Below are 18,099 nucleotides of genomic sequence, written 5' to 3' on the forward strand. Positions count from 1 at the left end.
TGAATGACATTTTCACTTCTGTCATCTCATTTAATCGTCTCAAAACCCCTACGAAGTCGGCAGAGCGGATATTATTTCCCCCGTCTTGTAGATACGCCATCTAGGGTTTAGACAGACTGGCTGACTCAGTCACGAAGTAATTCCGAAGCAAGCAACTGCACTAAAATTTAGGACGTCCAGTTTTGCAGTTCTGAGTTGCTGTCCATTTCTCCAAGTGTCATGGTTTCCAGGCTGCTGTGCATCTCCCCCGAATAGTGTCTTTGATTAACTTAATAAACATCTCTTCTTTTTGAAAAAGGAAACAATAAGCAAGAAAATGGTAGAAGGAGAGAGGCAGTTTCCTCTGCTGACCAAGCTCTCATGGTCAAACAAGGATGATGTGTGTTCATGTCTGTGGCTTCAGAGTATCCAGTGTTTTGTTCACAAGGCATTCCTTTTTTTAATCCCTTGAAAAGTAACAGTCACAACTCACTCAGTAGGCGAGCAGGACCCGGCTCTCATGGTGGCCGTTCTTCAGCTAACACCCGCAGCTCCGCTGTATCTCCCTCGGCTGTTGTAGGAGAGCCCCTCGCCATCTAGACCTCCGTCAACGCCAGCGAAAAGCCAAGCGCGAATGACAAATAGGTTGTGATTATAAGCGCTGTCAAACCTCAATCCCCACTGAGTCAGTTCACATGTGCTGTATGTTAGCAGATACAGCGGGCTGTCTGGGAAGCCAGGGGCCTGGCTGCAATGGGGGTTCAAGGATCCTTAATGCTACCTGGAGATGATCTCGGGGGTTCCTCTAGCGCCAAGTTCCTGGGGCTGTGACCACCTCTAGGCTACCTCTTAAATTAAGTTACTTAGGGAAACATCTGTGAATTCATTTATTCATTCAAAAGGTATTTATTAAGGGCCAACCGTGTGCCAGGTGCTGTCCTGGGGGCTGGAGGGAAAAATTTAAATTCCCTGCTGTCACTTAATAATCAGGTACCTATAAATGAGCTTGCGTGAGTGTGTGTACACATATGCCTGTGTATATGTGTACACATACGCCCGTGGAAAGGGTCTTCGATATCTTAAAGCAGGAGCCACAGACCCAAGTGCTTTCGTAACGCAGGTGTTAAGGTAAGTGAGTGAGACCCAGGGTGGGTGTGCTATCAGTTAGCGTAACAAAGCACCTCATCTAACGGCTTAAGGCAACAGTGATTTAATAATAGAACTCGGTTTGGGCTCTGCTTGGTGTTTCTCCCTCTGGTCTCCCCTGGGCTCCTCCAGGCGACTGTGGTCAGTGGTGGCTCGGCTGGGGCTGGATGGTCTAGCTTGGCCTTCCGGTCTGGGGTAACCCCGAGTTACCAGCCAGAGGGCTCCGTTTGCCTGCTCACGGCCCCTCCTGCAGGCTAGCTTCGTTTGTTCACACGGTGGCCTCAGGGTTCTCCGCAGCCAGGGACACAAGCCACCATGTGCCAGCACTGTTCAGGCTTCCGCTCGTGCTTACATTTGCTCTGGTCCCACTGAGTGAGTCACACGGGCAAGCCCGGAGTCATAGGAGTATGAAGATGATAATGAAAGGGCATGGTGTCAAAAGACATGGACACCTTGGCCATGACCGCAGCGGTCTACCCAGATACCAGACTGCAGGCGGAGGGGAGCACGTGACAGCGTGCCTGTCCAACAGGGAGCCGCCACCACCCAGCTCCACGTTCCAGAGGGAGTGGACACCCGGTGTAGCCAGATCCCTGGAACTGTAAAGAGAGGCCAGAAATCCAGATTTGTGCATAAATTCTCCTATTGGAAATATTGTCAGTTAACGTAGGATGTTACAATCCACTGTGACCAAACCCAAATACCTCTGTATCAGGGCTGAATTTGACTCAGGAGCCCCCAGTTTGCAGCCTCTGTCCCTGGGGGTGGGACACCGTGGTGTAAAGTGCCTTGGTTCTTAAACATTTGGAGTTTTCAAATAGTAAAACTGTAAGAGGAAGGACTATCACTTCTTATTTTTGCCAAGGAGTTTTTGAAAAAGCAACCATCATCTCTTACCTTCTAAGTGTAAAAGAAAGAGTTAAACACGCAAAACTAGGAATGACATGAACCGAGAATAAGTGCACAGTTCTTATGTTATGACAGAATCTTACCAACTCTGTTGAACGTGCCCTTTCCCCACTCTTTGCTTACCCCCTGTTTGTTGGAGCTCTGGAGGAGAAAGTGGCACTGGGTGTACTCAGGGGTGTACTTAGCTGATGGCTCTTGGTTCAGCTCGGTATTAAAGGGTCCTACCCTCTTCTTTCTGTTGGCAACCTCCTTCCCCAGTCCTGCGTTGTTCCAGGGGTTCCATCCTTACCTCGGCTGGTCTTGACCCCCGGGGTTCCTGGTCTTTACCTGACAGCTGGACTGACCTTCATGGGTTCCTATCTGTGGTCCAAAAGTCTTAACCTGATTTAGCTCCTTTACGTCCCTGATTTTACTTCCTGTTTTCCTTGTGGAAAGAAAGTAGTGAGGTAGAAAAGGATGGAGAGTTCAGGGTTTGACAGACTTGGGTTCCACTGCTGTTTACTAGCCCTGCGATGTTGCGTGAGTTAGCTTTTCTGGGCCTCAGTTTCCTCGTCTGTAAGATGAGCATGACAACACCTGCCACTCAGCACTGTCGTGAGGATTCAGTGTGATGTCATATGATGTCATCGTCATGGAAGGAGCCCAGCATGATGCTGGGGGCAGAGTAGGCACTTAGCTTCTGAGCAACAAGCATCTCTTCAGCTTTTGCTCTGCACCAGGGGGCATTTCAACAGTGGGAGGGGACGCGGAGCAAAGCATACAACTTCCTGCTCAAACCGGACTTACTTTCTAGAGGGGAGAAGCAGACACAGACAAGGAAACAAATAAAGGAATAAAAGAGGCTAGATAGTAAAGTGCTCTGAAGAAAATATATGAAGGCGAGGGGATGGGGAGAGATTGGGGAGGAAGGATCAGCTACAGCCTCGCAGAGGCTAGATGACGAGAAGGAGCCAGACATGGGAGGATCTGAAAGAGGCCCTTTCTGAGCAGAGGAATTGGCAGATGCAAAAGTCCCCACGGGCCAGTGGAGCCCGGGTGAATGTGGGCGAGAGGCCAGCGTGGCAGCAGCAAGAGTGGGAGGTGGAAGACCCCAGGGGAGGCAGGCAGCGCTTTGGAAGCCAGGGTGGTATTGCGTCTCTTTCTGCCCTTCCTTCCAAATCTGACTTCAGGCTGGTACCTTGTTATCTCCTCTGCCTGACAGTTCAGCTTGGGCATCTCAGCCCAGTACCAAATCTTGACCCTGTTCCCAGTGGCTCAGCGTTAAGGACTTAAGGCTCTTCCCTCCCACGCCCCCCATCCCCCAGATACAACCCGATGCACAATTTATCCCCAGCTGCTGAGACTCATCTTCTTGAGACACCTGTCCTTCCTCACTGTCGCTTGCCCTGATCACGGCTTTACGTCCTGTATTTGCAGGTTTGCATGTAGGTTTTTGCATATTCATAATTTCTTCTGAACGCTTACATACTTCTCTCACCTCTCCAGCTACACATAAGGTCCTTAAACAGAATCACCACTCCTATTTCTTTGGTAACCGCCCGGACCTCCTACCTTGTTTAGCTGCTGAGTGAATGAAAGCTCCCCTCTTTCCACTCAAACTAAAACCGCCATCACTGTTGACACCACCTTCCTGTTTTATGCTCTTTACAGCTTTATCGCTACCTAAGTTTATCCGGTCCGTTCATGGGCTGCCTGCCCCAACGAGAATGTCAATGCCGGGAGAGCAGGGACCTCACCTGTGTTTTCACTGTGCCTGGCCCCAGGAGAGACTCAGCGAATGAACCAATTTGCACCGGAGACTGGGCCTCTAGTGGGTGTATTGGCCAAGTTAGCACCATGGGTCAGGTGATCCTGACTTCTTGTGCAATGGAGAAACTGTCCTCGAAAGGCATTTTATGCCTTTCCCCTGGGTCTACTTCTTGGAACTCAGACTCTGGGGCTCAGCCAAAGGCACTCTGCTTTGGGTCAGTGGCAAAATCCTTAATGTCCTGTTATGTCCCTGTGGCCTCTCTCTTGGTACTTGATCTAGAGGTGGAGAATTTTGGAGGGTTGGAAGCAGCTGCTCTGGGGTATACACGTTTCCTGAAACGGTGACTTCATTTGTTTAATTCATTTTAACCATCTCCTTTTTAATTGACCATTTACAATCCGCTAAGACTATAGCAATGGCCTGTAGGGTTAAGAGAAAATAATGGTGTGTCAATGACGGAGCCTGCTCTCTGCCCTCTAACACCCCCCTCTGCCTCCCCCATTGGCTCAGGGAAGATGTGGTTTATATTAGTGACCTGGAGAAAGTTCGTGCCCTCTGGGAAAAGTATGTCCATGCAATGGCAGAGTGATTAATGGTTTATTTGCAGCCCTGACATCCAGGCTGTCAGGACCCTTCAGTGGCCTTTGATGTAAAACACACCGAGAGGCCTTGGGTCGTCCTTATCTCCTCAGAGGAGAGAAATCAGAAATGAAGAATGGTGGGCTGAGGCTCTGAACGTGAGGCTTCAGGGGTCCGAATGGTGAAAACAGACAGGGGCCGGGGATGGGGGTGGGCAGCGCTCAGCAGGGTGCCCTGCTGTTTCTCTGGGTGCTCATGTTTCCTTTTTTTCCTTGTATCTTCTTCTTCCTTGGGCACCCTTACGTCAACCCACATCCCTCAAGTCACACAGGGTAATGATTTCACAAGTTACGCATGGATGTCCCAGGAGTAACGTCATGGATCTTTGTATTTCTAAGGGCAGGTGGGTGGGCAGGTAATGGCTATGCCTCAGTATTGAACCATTGACGATAATTTAAAACTCTCTGGCCTCTGGTTGAAGGAGCCATGTTTCCTTAAGAGAACAAAAGAACCCCAAATGACCCCCAGTTGCCCAGGACAGAGGACAGAGTTTGCAAACAGCCTACAAGCTGAATTCAGCCCACAGCTGTATTTTGTTTGGCTACAGAGAGCTGAAAAACTTTTTAATAGCTGACAACATTTAACAATAAGATTTCAATTTCACATAAAGATTTGGATTTCTGCTTTCTCTTGAAAGACTGAAGATTTAGAAAAACTGGGCCTGGGCACCCTCACAGCAAAAGGGGCTGAAGTTGAAGAGAAGTTGCTTCCCTTAATTGGGGCAAGGTCTCCTTTCATTTGGGGGCCCAAATGGTGCTGTGTTCATTGCCATTTATCACTGTGTTTGAACTGCTGTTTCAAACTGTTGTTTCGTTTATTCCTAGTCCACTTTATGCATGTTTTGTGTGAGTTAGGTAATCCAAATTCTTTGAATCTCAGTGTTTTCATCAGTAAAAAGGGAATAGCAGAACCACCCTGAGAGGGTTGTTGTGATGTTTACAAGAGATAGAGCAAGTAAAGAGCTTAGCACGGTGCCTGGTATATAAAAAATGTTTAACAGATGGTAGTGATTATCTTTTTTGTTTGTTTGTTTGTTTTTTTGTTTTGTGCTACGTGGGCCTCTCACTGTTGTGGCCTCTCCCATCGCGGAGCACAGGCTCCGGACGCGCAGGTTCAGCAGCCATGGCTCACGGGCCCAGCCACTCCGCGGCATGTGGGATCTTCCCGGATCAGGGCACGAACCCGCGTCCCCTGACTCGGCAGGCGGACTCTCAACCACTGCGCTACCAGGGAAGCCCAGTGATTATCTTTTTGTAGACATGAATTTGGGCCTTCCACTCAGTCAAATCCCTCTGGCAGTCCCTTGTTGGTTTTGAAGCTAAATTATTCAAATCAACGCTTTAGAAAAAGGTTCTGCCGTACTTTATCTATAAAGAATCCCCAGAGGGATTCAGTAATATTCCAAAGCAGCCTGGATTCTGGAGTTTTAAAGAATTCTTTGAGGGCACTGATTGCAAACATTCCACCTTCTGAGGTGAGAATTTAGGAAGTACCAAGTGCCTTATCACTTCAGGGTAAATTGGTATTGAGCTAACCTGAAATGCATCTGGCCAAGAATGAATAGATACAAGAGAAGAAACAAATAGCCTATAAAAAAGGATGTTAGGATATTCTCCAGCAGCTTTCCTGCTTTTATTTCTCTGTCCTCCTGTGGAAAAAAAAATGAGGCAAGGGAGAACAGCAGTTGGTCTAATGAGTCATGACCCATAACGAGACACATGTGGCCTCAAACACTTGACTTCCAGCAGACCTTCTGTTTGCCTTCTTTATTTTCTAATTCCTCCTGTGGTTCTTCCCAGGCTATTACCTACAGCATGGGAATCTGGAGGCGATGGTGTTTAGTACAATTTGATGTATGGTTACAAGTAATCCTGTCTATAGCCATGAAACCTCACTTAGATGCAAGGGATAGGTTTGTTCATTTGGAATGAGGTCCACACTAAGGAGATCACCAACTCTTTTCTTTTTTTTTTGACCATGCTGTGCAGCTTGTGGGATCTCAGTTCCCCAACCAGGGATTGAACCCGGGCCACAATAGTGAAAGCCCAGAATTCTAACCATTAGGCCACGAGGGAGCTCCTTTGGATATCACCAACTCTTGATTATTTTTTCCACATTATTTCCTAACTAGAATGAGCTCTGTACTTCTGGATGTGTGCCTCCAAGATGTTGTTTTCCATCGTGGTTGCTGTGGTGTGCTTAAATTTGCATGAATCAGAATGTTTTTGGCTGGAAGTAACAAACAGATAAAGATATTTTGTTGTTTCACTCATCAAGAAGTCTAGTGTGGGTTTAGTTCTTTCCTACCAACAGGGCTCAAGTTTTGTTTTGTTTTTTTTTCTCTCTCTTTTTAAAATTTTTTTTTTATTGGAGTAAAATTGCTTTACAATGTTGTGGTAGTTTCTGCTGTACATGTAGTGAATCAGCTATATGTATACCTATATCCCTTCCCTCTTGGACCTCCCTCCCCCCTCCATCCCACCCATCTAAGTCATCACAGAGTACTGAGCTGAGTACCCCAATGTTCATTGCAGCACGATAGCTGCAATGAACAATAGCCAGGACAGGGAAACAACCTAAATGTCCAATGAGAGGTGAATGGATAAAGAAGATAAGGCTCAAGTTTTTGCAGATAGTTGAGATAGGTTTCCCATGGCACCCATGGGAGAAACTTAGAATAAAATTCCAGGAATAGAAAAAAAATACTCTAGTACTAAAGCTCTGTTCTATGTCACAGATAAAATCTTACATTGAGAAACAGATGATAGTTCAGGGATGAAATGCACTGGGGCCTCATTTAAAGTTTTCCCTGCCACATGTGGGAGAAGAAAAGCCATGTTGAGAGTTTGTTGACATCCATCAATCAAAGGAGAGATTATCCATGAGCTTGTGTAGTGTGGCAGATATCATCTGAGATTTCTGGCTGCAGTGGTAGTGGGATGGCAACTGGATAAGCGAGGAATGCAGCAACACGCTCTGTGTTGGGTGGTTCAGGGCTCTGGTGTCTGGAGCAGTAGCTGGCACATGGTGAGGAGGCCTCTTGGGGGTGGTGTTAGAAGGTGCCCTGACAGCCAGAACAGCATCTGAATTCACAGCAGTAACTGCAGAAGGTACAAAGTAAATTCCCAAATAGAGATGGTACCATGAGGGAATAATCGGCAAGTATCTGGGTCAGTATTTCTTAACATGTAATCCCCGGTCTAGCTGCATCAAATCATCTGGCAGATTTCTTGACCTTGCCCATCAGCCTTACATTTTAAGAATCTTTTGGGAGCATGGCCTGAGAATCTGCATTTTAATCAAGATCTCCTAAAGGATTTGAAGGCATGGAGAGCTGATGAGGCAAAGAGAACTGTAGGACTCCAGAGAGGGGCGGCTTCAGAGAAGTGAACTGACTTCTGCATCAGATTTAACCCTGGGAGTATTTGACATTTCTGGCCTCAACCCGAAGGCTAAGAATCTCAGGTTTATACCTGAAGAGGGTTGCCTCTTTTGGAAGAGAATTGAAGGCCTCAAGCACATGATCAGCTTTTGCCTCAGGACTTCTGCATAATTTGGGGGCTGTACTGGGTGGGAGGTCACAGACATAGGTCAAGAAACTTTGAGAATCAGAGCAGAATTTTGGCAATCTTTTTGGTTTTTCAAAGGATGTATTCTTTTATTTTATTATTTCTTTTAAGATTTCATTTTATTTATTTTTGGCTGTGTTGGGTCTTTGTTGCTGCCCACAGGCTTTCTCTAGTCAAGTAGGGGCTTCTCTTGTTGCGGAGCACAGGCTCTAGATGTGCAGGCTCAGTAGTTGTGACACACGGTCTTATTTTCTCCATGGCATGTGGGATCTTCTGGGACCAGGGATCGAACCCATCCCCTGCACTGGCAGGTGGATTCCTATCCCCTAAGCCACCAGGGAAGTCCCAGAATTTTGGTGATCTTGCAAAGCAAAGGTTAGTGTTCAAGACCTGCCAGGAAGAGGGATTGTGTAGAATATACCAGGGTCTCAGTTGAAAAGCCAATAGATCAGCAGAAAACAAGAAATATATTAAATTACAAGAGCCACAACAGACTTTGATATAACACAACATTTATTGGCCTAGTGGAACGTAGGGTTTTGAAACCCTCTTTGAAAGAAGTTGCCATCATCTGAAGCCCCTACACCCTTTAATATGCAATATCCTTCATTCATTCAGAAAAGTTATTAGCCATGGCAAAAGAGAGGATGACAAGAAGAAAGACCAAGAAATAAAACAGATCATAGAAATAGTCATGCATTGAAGTTAGCTAACAAGAACTTTTTTTTTTGACTGCACCACACAGCATGTGGGATATTAGTTCCCCGACTAGGGATCAAATCCATGCCCCCCTCACTGGAAGCATGGAGTCCCAACCACTGGACCACCAGGGGAGTCTCAACAAGGACTTTAAAATAACTGTGACCACTATGTTTTAAAAATAGAGGAAAAGGTAGAGAAAAATATACGATAAAAGAATTTCACCAGAGAATTGGAATCTGTAAGAAAGAATAAAATCAAATTCTAGGAGCAAAGAACAATATCTGGAATTAAGAGCCCATCAGATAGGCTTAACAGCAAATTGGATAGAGCAAAATATGGGAACAGGGTAATTGAAAATAACCAAACAGAAGCACAGAGAGAAGAAAAGAATGGGACTGCAGGAAAGATTATTGAGATATGTGGGGCGTATGTGTCATTGGAGTCCCAGGAAAAGAGGAGAGAGAAATAATGGGTCAGAGAGAGAATAGGACAAAAGAATATTTGAAGACATAATGGTTAAGAATATTTCCCAACTGATGAAAGATATTCACCCACAGATTCAGGATATTTTTGCAAACCCCAAGCAGAATAAATACAAAGAAAACCACGTATAGATACATCATAGTAAGACAGTTGAAAATTAAAGGCAAAGAGAAAAGTCTCAAAAAGAGCTAGGAAAAAACACACATTACCCTCAAAAGAACAAAAATTAGTCTGATAATTGACTACAAGACAATGAAAAGATATCTTTAAAGTGCTGAAAGAAAAATCTATCAACCCAGAATTCTATACCCAGTGAAAATATTCTTCAGAAATCAAGGGAAAAAAGGGTATTTTCAGAAAAGAAAAATGAGAGAATTCATTGCCAACAAACCTCAATTAGAGAAATTCTAAAGAGAATTCTCAAGACAGAAGGAAAATGATCGCAGAGGAAACCCCAGAATTGCAAGAAATAAAGAGCGACAGAAATGTTGTTATACACCTATGGGTAGGTATAAATGAATATTGACTAAATATTAATCATATATTTATATATGATTATATATAATTTATATATAATATTAATCATTATATATATTCCCTCTATGTGTGTATATATATATAGAATTAAAACGCAGGACAACATTAATGCAAAAGTTGAGAAGGTTATAGATGCAGTTAAAATTTTCTAAAGTTTTGGCATTGTATGGGAATTAATAAAAATAGTAATTTAGATCATAGTAAGTTAAGGAAATATTTTTTAACATGCAAGTGAGCACTAAATGAGAGGTAAAATGTGCATAAGAGAAAAATGGAATAATAAAAGATATTAATCCAAAAAGACAGGAAAAGAGACCAAAAGAAATATGGGTTACATATAAAATAAATGGTAAGATGCTAAATAAAAACACCAATATATCATTAACTACACTAATTATAAGTGGACTAAATACTCTAATTAAGTCAAGTGACATTGTTTTAGTAGTCAGATGGCATGCAGTGACATTGGAGGTTGGAAGACAGTGATCCAAGTTTTGCAGTGACAAACACATTTGTTAAAATTGTGCCTGAGCTCATGTGGCAGGAAGATCAAGTAGCTACCAATTCTTTAACTTCAAGGAAAAGGTTTGGAAGGTAGAATGTTAATAGTGTGTGTTGGTTGTGACCGGATGTATTATTAGAAGAAAGAGATGAGTTCAGACAAGGATTTGCTGATTTGGAAACATAAATAAAAACGAATCTAAGGAGTTCAGATATTTGGGTACTGAAAGATTTAAAAAGCCATCTGCTTCTAGACTCCAAGCAGTAGGAAATAAGATGGAGAAACCCTTTGAAAAACAATGTCTTATTAAGATGCAGATTTATAGTAAAGGTCAGATTATATGGCTTTTCTACCCAAGCTGGATGGCCCGAAGTTGGTTGCCATTAAGTTAAGAGAGAGTCGTGAGGGCAAGAGAACAAAGAAATGTATCAGGCTTTAGAATCATATCTAAAAACTGACATTCGCAACTGACTGGAGGCAGATAGATGGGAAACATACTATATTTTTGAGGAAATTTTATTACCAAAGAAATATGAATAAAGAACCATGAAACTGGACTAAAAACCGACATTCCCTACTAGTCATCTCCTACATTCTTTGATAGCCTTTAATTTGTATTACACACCAATGGTACAGAGAGCCAAGAATGAGCTTTGATAGCTGGGTAGCCAATAGTACAGAAAGAAGTATATTGTCTTGCTAGAGTTGGACATCCTAGAGAATTGAAAAGGGTAAAGCATACGGTCATGGATCCAACCATTGGGTGGAGTGTCATTTTACAATCTCGTTTCTGAGCCACCCTCCATGGTCTTAAAACTCTTTCCACAGTTCCAGTCATTGAAGTGGTGGCAGGGATTGTGGAGAGAGCCTCCCCTCGATACCACTGAAAAGCTTTATTCTGCAGTGGGTATGCTTATAACATGTGCCTCTTAGAGCAGTTTTCTGCAACGGGGTCAACATATTTTTCCACAGAGCGAAATCCTGGAAATGTCTGACTAACTCTAGCATCATGTCTTAAGGGGGTAAAATAGTTTTGCTATCTGGCCGCAGGAATGTAGGCCTCCTAATTTCAAGTAATTCATCTCATAGGGGTGTTTTTGTGTGTTTGCATGTTTTTCTTGGTCATGCAAACTGTATAGTTGGTCAACTCTACAGTCATCTTATTCTGCAGCCAGAAGCAATTTTTTTTCTCTGAAACCATCCAGCTTACACATTTTGCTTTCCAACCAGGAAGGGCGTTGTGGGGAATAGTCCTGTCTGACACAGACTGATTCATGATTACGTTAGAGAAATAGTTACGTGTCATCCTATTAGAATATGAACTTGGCAGCTGGGTAAGTCTTCAGTTCGGTTTGCACAAGAACAGGGGAGAATAAGGGTGTTATTGAGCTCACGTGTGACTCTGTGTCTGTCTTTTATTATGCAATGAGACAAATAAAAATAAGCGGATTCTTAGAGCCCTAGAGCATGCATGATTTGTCATGAGAACAAGAAGCAGGTTTTCTGGGAAGGCTGAGTATAGGCCCAGTTCAACAGTTTTGAATCTGATGATTTATTTAGGAAGTCTGATGGGAGGAAGCATAACCCTAACTGGCTGAGTCCAGCATAGGAGAGCTGACCACAGGAGGTTGTACTTGATTTGTCAATAAGAGGAGTCCTCACTCCTTGCCTCACACTTTCTGAGAGTTTGAGGAAGATAACTTCAGAGAGACTGTGTCTTGGATTGTATTATGCCATTCATCTGAGAGATTCAGGAATGAGAATTTGAGATTTGGGGATCTGGTGATAGAATCTTGCCCTTACACTTGGCAACAAGGCTGAGGTCGATCCACTGACAGATCCTTTCCTTCACTATGTATTTATTGAACAGCTGCCACGGTAGAGGTTCTGAGCCAGGCCCTGGTGGTACGGTGGGGAGTGATGCAGAGAGTTCCTGTCCCTGTGGAGTTTACAGCCAATGGGGGAGACAGATCAATACAGAGACTCACTTATAGTGAGGCACAGGGAATGCTGTGAAATGGGTAGTATAGCTGCTAAGGGAGGCCAGAGAAGGGTCAGCCAAGCCACCTTCGTGGAAGTGTCAGGGAAGGCTTCTTGGAAGAAATGATGTCTAGACCATGACATAAGAGATGACGGAGAAGCAGCTAGGCACAGGGCTGGGGGCAGGGGCAGGGGCAGGGAAATTGGGTGAGGGAAGGGAATGGGCTAGAGCAGGGGTCCCCAACCGTTTTGGCACCAGGGGCCAGTTTCATGGAAGACAATTTTTCCCACAGGACGGGTGTGGGGGGATGGGGGGGATGGTTCAGGCAGTAATGCCAGTGATGGGGAGCTATGGGGAGCAATGGGGAGCGGCAGATGAAGCTTCCCTCTCTTGTCCTCCGCTCACCTCCTGCTGTGTGGCCCGGTTCCTAACAGGCTGCAGACCAGTATCGGTCCACGACCCGGGGGTTGGGGACCCCTGGGCTAGAGAGTTTTGGGAGAGGCAGTCACAGAGACTGTATTGTGGGAACTGGGAGCAAGGGGCAATTGACTATATTCTAACATGTGAGGCAGGAAAAGTTGAAATCTGAGTGAAGGCAGGAGTCGTATCTTGCTGAGCCATGTGGAATATTTTTAAAGAGGCTGGCCTTTATTTTAAGAGAGATGGGAGCGGGGCTTCCCTGGTGGTGCAGTGGTTGAGAGTCTGCCTGCCAATGCAGGGGACATGGATTCAAGCCCTGGTCTGGGAAGATCCCACATGCCGCGGAGCGGCTAGGCCCGTGAGCCACAACTACTGAGCCTGCGCGTCTGGAGCCTGTGCTCCGTAACAAGAGAGGCCGCGACAGTGAGAGGCCCGCGCACCACGATGAAGAGTGGCCCCCGCTCACCGCAACTGGAGAAAGCCCTCACACAGAAACGAAGACCCAACACAGGAAAAACAAATTAATTAATTAATTAATTAAAAAGTCATCTTCTTTAAAAAAAAAAAAAGAGAGATGGGAGCTATTGAACAAGATTGATCTATCTATAATTCTTCTCCATTATAGGTTATTATAAGATATTGAATATAGTTCCCTGTACTATACAGTACATCCTTGTTTTTTTATCTATTTTATATATAGTGGTGTGTATCTCTTAATCCCAAACTCCTAATTTCATGTGTGCATTTTTGATGTAAAAGAGTATTTTCCAGGGTACCTTCCATGGAACCCCAAGTTCTTAGCTTTTCATGAGATAATATTGAAAAATGGAGTTCCAGGTTAAACAATTCCGGGTAGCCTGAGGTGAAGTTGAATTTCTTTACTGAGAAATTGAATATGCTAATGTGCGTTGTGACTCTGAGAAACGAAGATGATTTGCAACATACTTTAAAATGTTTCTCTAAGATTCTCCCAGCCTGCCGGACCACAGAGACCTTTTAATTTTTTGGTGGAGCAACGTGAGGCACAGGGCTGATTGTAAGCTGTTTGGAGAAAAGACATCGTGTCTCTGTGGCTGAGAGCTGCCTCTAGGGTTGCGGGATCCCAGCCGTCCCCCCTCCGCAGCTTGTGATTTGCATGTGTATCTGTGACAGAAGCACAGAGTGGCAAACACACTAAGGGCTACTGGATTCTTCTCTCCAGGAGAGACAGTTTGTCGGTTTGCTGAATTCTCCAGGGAAACATTCAGAGAATGAAGGAACAGGACTTGGGGAACGGCCATTCCTTTGTCAAAACAAACACAGGCGCCCCTGCGTCAGCAAACCCCGTGGAGAGTAACTTGCTCAAAATTTGAAATAGATTTTAAAGGAGGATTTGGGATCTTAAACTTGACATTGGGGAGAAAAAAAATCTTTGTTAAGAAAGAACATACATGAGACAAATGTTGGGCAGCTGAAAATCCTGGGTAACTTTGACACATCTTAATTTTTAATTGAAAATAAGATATAGAAAACTCTCTCTTAAAAAGCTCATCTTTCAAAAAAACAATCCTGTTGAAAAAGGCAAGCTGCACTGGGTAACATCTGCCTAAGGATGTGAAGTTTTGAAAACAACCAAAATGTGAGAGAATTCCTAGGACACATTTGTTGAAAGGTCTTAAAAGAGCCACAACCACGAGCCAGAGTAGTTTCCTGAAATGTAGTTTCTCAAAATATTTTTATTAATCCATATAATTTTCACCAGCTCTTTGGATCTTACCGATATCATCGGAAGGGGGGGATTCAGATTAAATGAACAGATAAACACACGATTTAATAAAAATATTAATAGTAACAATACTCAAGGAATAGAAAGATTCAACTGTTTACATCAGAAAATCACCCCCAAATCTACTATGAATACTTGACCAGGCTTTTGAAAATTGTAAGAGAATCAGTTAAATGCAGGCAGGCTAAAGCAAAAAGATAAAAGGCTGAATCTTATCAGGAAGAGAATATTTTTTCCACCACCAGACTATCTTCCAAGTACTTTCCACAATAACTTATATTAATTTCATAATCCTAAGAGGTTCATACTATCCCCAACTTGCTAATGAATAAATTGAGTTCAGAAAACTTAAGAAACTCTCTCAAGCCCTTACAGATGAGTGTTGAATTCGTATCTTAACCCAGATTCTTCATGTGATGAATGCATGATCTCTGTTCAATGTTTCTGCTTCCAAAGGCAAAGTTGTCCCCACCTGAATAAATTTAATTTGAAAGACAAAGATAAAAGATCTCAGACAAGCAAGAAAACTCCTAGTACTGTTTTTAAATGAAACAGAATCCCTGGATGAAAAGAGGTGGCACCAGAAATGAAATCGTTTCTGCAAATCTATTCATTTTATTCACCATACATTGATATAACAGTGACCAGGCATAGGTTTAAGCACTTTGCAAATGAGGCTCCTCCTGCCATCTCTATGAAGTAGGTACAATTAACATCACCCTTTTACAGAAAAATAAACAGAGAGGTTAAGTAATTGGCCCAAGGTTCCCCAGCTCAGAAGTGGCAGAGCAGGGTCCAGATCCAGGCCGGCAGGCTCCCAAGTCCTTGTTTTTAACCTCTCTGTTAGGTTGCCTCTTTGATGGAGCACACCATGTCTAAGGACATGCCACATTAGGGTGCCCGGTAAGATGTCTAGCTTTACAGCGTGTCTCCTCGCCTAACGTCAGATGCACTTTAGGCCAAAGCAGATTTTCAAAGTTTTCCTGACTCCTGCCATGTCAAGGAGCGTGAGGCCTGCATGTCTATATCTGGTGAGGATCTCGTGACTCCGCACAACCTGTCTGTGCTTTTCTCAGGGGTGGTCCAATTTCCATGGCCACGGTGAATCAAAACCCCACCGGCTTCCCATTTGGGTGGACAGTGGATAGGGGGTTTGTGTCGCCCGTGATATCGGGACCATCTTATTGGCACAGAGTAATGAGGAGGATCACTTTGTGCTCTCCATGTTCCAGAAAAACCCAGATTAAGAGTAACCCTTGTCACTACTAACGCGCGCGCACACACACACACACACACACACACACACACACACAGAGCTGAGTCAGGATCCGTATGAACAAACATCTGTGCAGAGGCCTAATAGAGTGGTACTGTGCTTGGGATAAGGGCTGAGAGCCCTCCCAGAAGTGGTTTTAGCAGAGTGAAGCCTGCAACTGGCCCTATAAATAATTATGACATTGAAAAAATAAGGGGGGTGGGTAATAATACAGCACTTTTGAAAAGCAGTTTGTTGATTGACAAAGTACTTCATGAAGTTAAAATCTTCCCACTGAAGTCCCTTCCCTCTGTCTAGGTCAAGGCATAAATAAACAACATTTTTTCCCTCTGCTGAAAGACAAATTATGCAAGCTATGAAGCAAAAGATAGGACAAGGTGTAAGTACAATTCTCTTTAAACTGTGAAGTAGACACTTCTATTTGCTTCAGCTGACCATTTTCTTTTATGTAAAATAATGAGTAAAACTTCCTTGAAGTTACTTCTATTTTCCATTGGTCTTCTAACTTTACCAGAAGTCCATTTGTTTCTTTTTCATAATTTTCCCTTAGGCAGGTCTAAGACACAAGATTTAAATTGTCAAGTTTAATCGGTTCTTAAAAGACATGCAAAGTCTTGGAAGAAAAAAATTTTTCAGATGGTCTATTTAATCTAGGGAGTATTATTTAAAAATATGTCTCCTGCCTCCTGTGACCAGAACCTAACAGGTAGCAGATCTACACAGGTCTGGATTTTTCCAGCCGAAAACACTGGAAAATTTCACCTTGTGGCCTGAACCTGTAAACCCATCCCTTTTTCGGAGAGTTGGTTGCTGGAAGGCCCAGGGCGTCTGGAAAGAAGAACGCTTGACTGCGAGGTATGTTGAACTTTTGCTGAAGAAAATGACCACAATGCTAAGAATCATAACTGACCCTCAGCATTTCCAGATGTGGAACCAAGTGTCAGCATAAATTTCCCCAGACTTGTTTCGAGTCCAGGCTTGGCTCTCAGTGCTGCCCGGAACACACAGGCAGAAGGCGCCAAGGTAGGCTCGTCCTGCCCTGTGTCCACCCAGCATAGATCTTATGTGGAAGCCAGCTCCACAGATAAAAGCAGAGCTGTAGTATTGGCTGCTTTGGAAGGCACTACCTACCTCCAATACCAGAATAAGAAATTCCAAGAAACTGAGGAGCATAGAGACCCAAGAGAGAGGAATCCATCCCTCCCCCATGCATCTTAAGCTTTGCTTCAAGACAAAAATATTCAACTTTCTTCCCTAGACTTCTGTTCCTACACATTTCCGTGTGTATAGATCGTTATATAATCTTTTCAATCATAATTTAAATTATTGATAATATTCCTCTGGGTAGCTATCTTGTAACTTAATTCATCATTTTCCTGCTATGGGAAATCGGGCTTCTTCTAATTGTTTAACGTAATGAATAATCTGTAATTAGTATTTCCATGGATGTGATTACCTTCAAACCGTTTTGTGATGTTTCCTAGTTTTCAGTCTCTCTTTCAATGGCACTTACACGGATCATTGGTGTATGTATCCCTTTAGCTCTTTAGTCACACCATCACTTGGAAATCCATTAACAGGAAGCCAAAAAAAAAAAAAATCTGAAAAAATGTCCATTTAATGAAATATGTATGCAAATCTGTTGTGAGATCTACACAAGCCTTTAAAAATCCAAATGATTTTTTAAAATGCAGAAATGGAAAAAATGGTCAAAAGTTCCCACAGTCTTAACCATCCTAATGTAATACTTCCACAACCACATACACCAGAATGATGCTGTTGTGTTATTTTTGTCCAGCACTTCTGCATTTGCAGAGATAAAACAGCACAGCAAACACTTATATAAAGTGCTTACTCTGTGCCGCGTAGTTTAGTATAAGAGTTTTATGTGATAGTAACTCATTTAACCCTTAGAAAAAACCTGCGAGGAAGCTATTATTATTTTTCCTACTCTACAAATGAGGAAATCGAGCATCAGAGAGGTTAAGTAAGTTACCCAAGGTCACAGCAGGTAGGTGGCAGGGCTGGGACATGAACCTAGCCAGTTTAACTATGGAATCTGTGCTCTTAACCACTGTACTTACTGCCTTTCTAGAATGCACACCTAAGTCTGCATTTGGCTCTCTTCAGTAATGTTACATCGTATACATACTTTCGTAGGTATATGTAGCTGGATAGATTTTATAACAATCATTTTAATTATTGCATAGTACTACCATAAAATTTTCCATAATGATTCAATGAGCCATTCCCCCACTATTGGAAATTGAGTTTCTCTAATTGTTTAAAGTTTTCAATAAATTATTCCATGAACATGATTGTTCAAGCCATTTTGCAGAATTTTCTTGCCATACATTCCCATAAATCGTATTGCCAAGTCAAAGAGTAAACATTTTATGACTCTTGATACATATTTCAAGAATGATTTCCAAAAAGTCATT

The 18,099-nt window shown here is 43.3% G+C and overlaps 1 long non-coding RNA gene across 1 annotated transcript in view; it reads right to left on the reverse strand.

The window, feature by feature from the left end:
- Positions 1–14,471: 14,471 nt before the first annotated feature.
- Positions 14,472–18,099, reverse strand: part of LOC132425452 (uncharacterized) — a 39,849-nt gene continuing 36,221 nt past the window's right edge. The window contains exon 3 of the long non-coding RNA XR_009519441.1: positions 14,472–14,854. This is a non-coding gene — a long non-coding RNA (uncharacterized lncRNA). The remainder of the gene's footprint in view (positions 14,855–18,099) is intronic.

This window comes from Delphinus delphis, chromosome 5 (genome assembly GCF_949987515.2).
Source record: "Delphinus delphis chromosome 5, mDelDel1.2, whole genome shotgun sequence".
Classification (NCBI taxonomy): domain Eukaryota; kingdom Metazoa; phylum Chordata; class Mammalia; order Artiodactyla; family Delphinidae; genus Delphinus; species Delphinus delphis.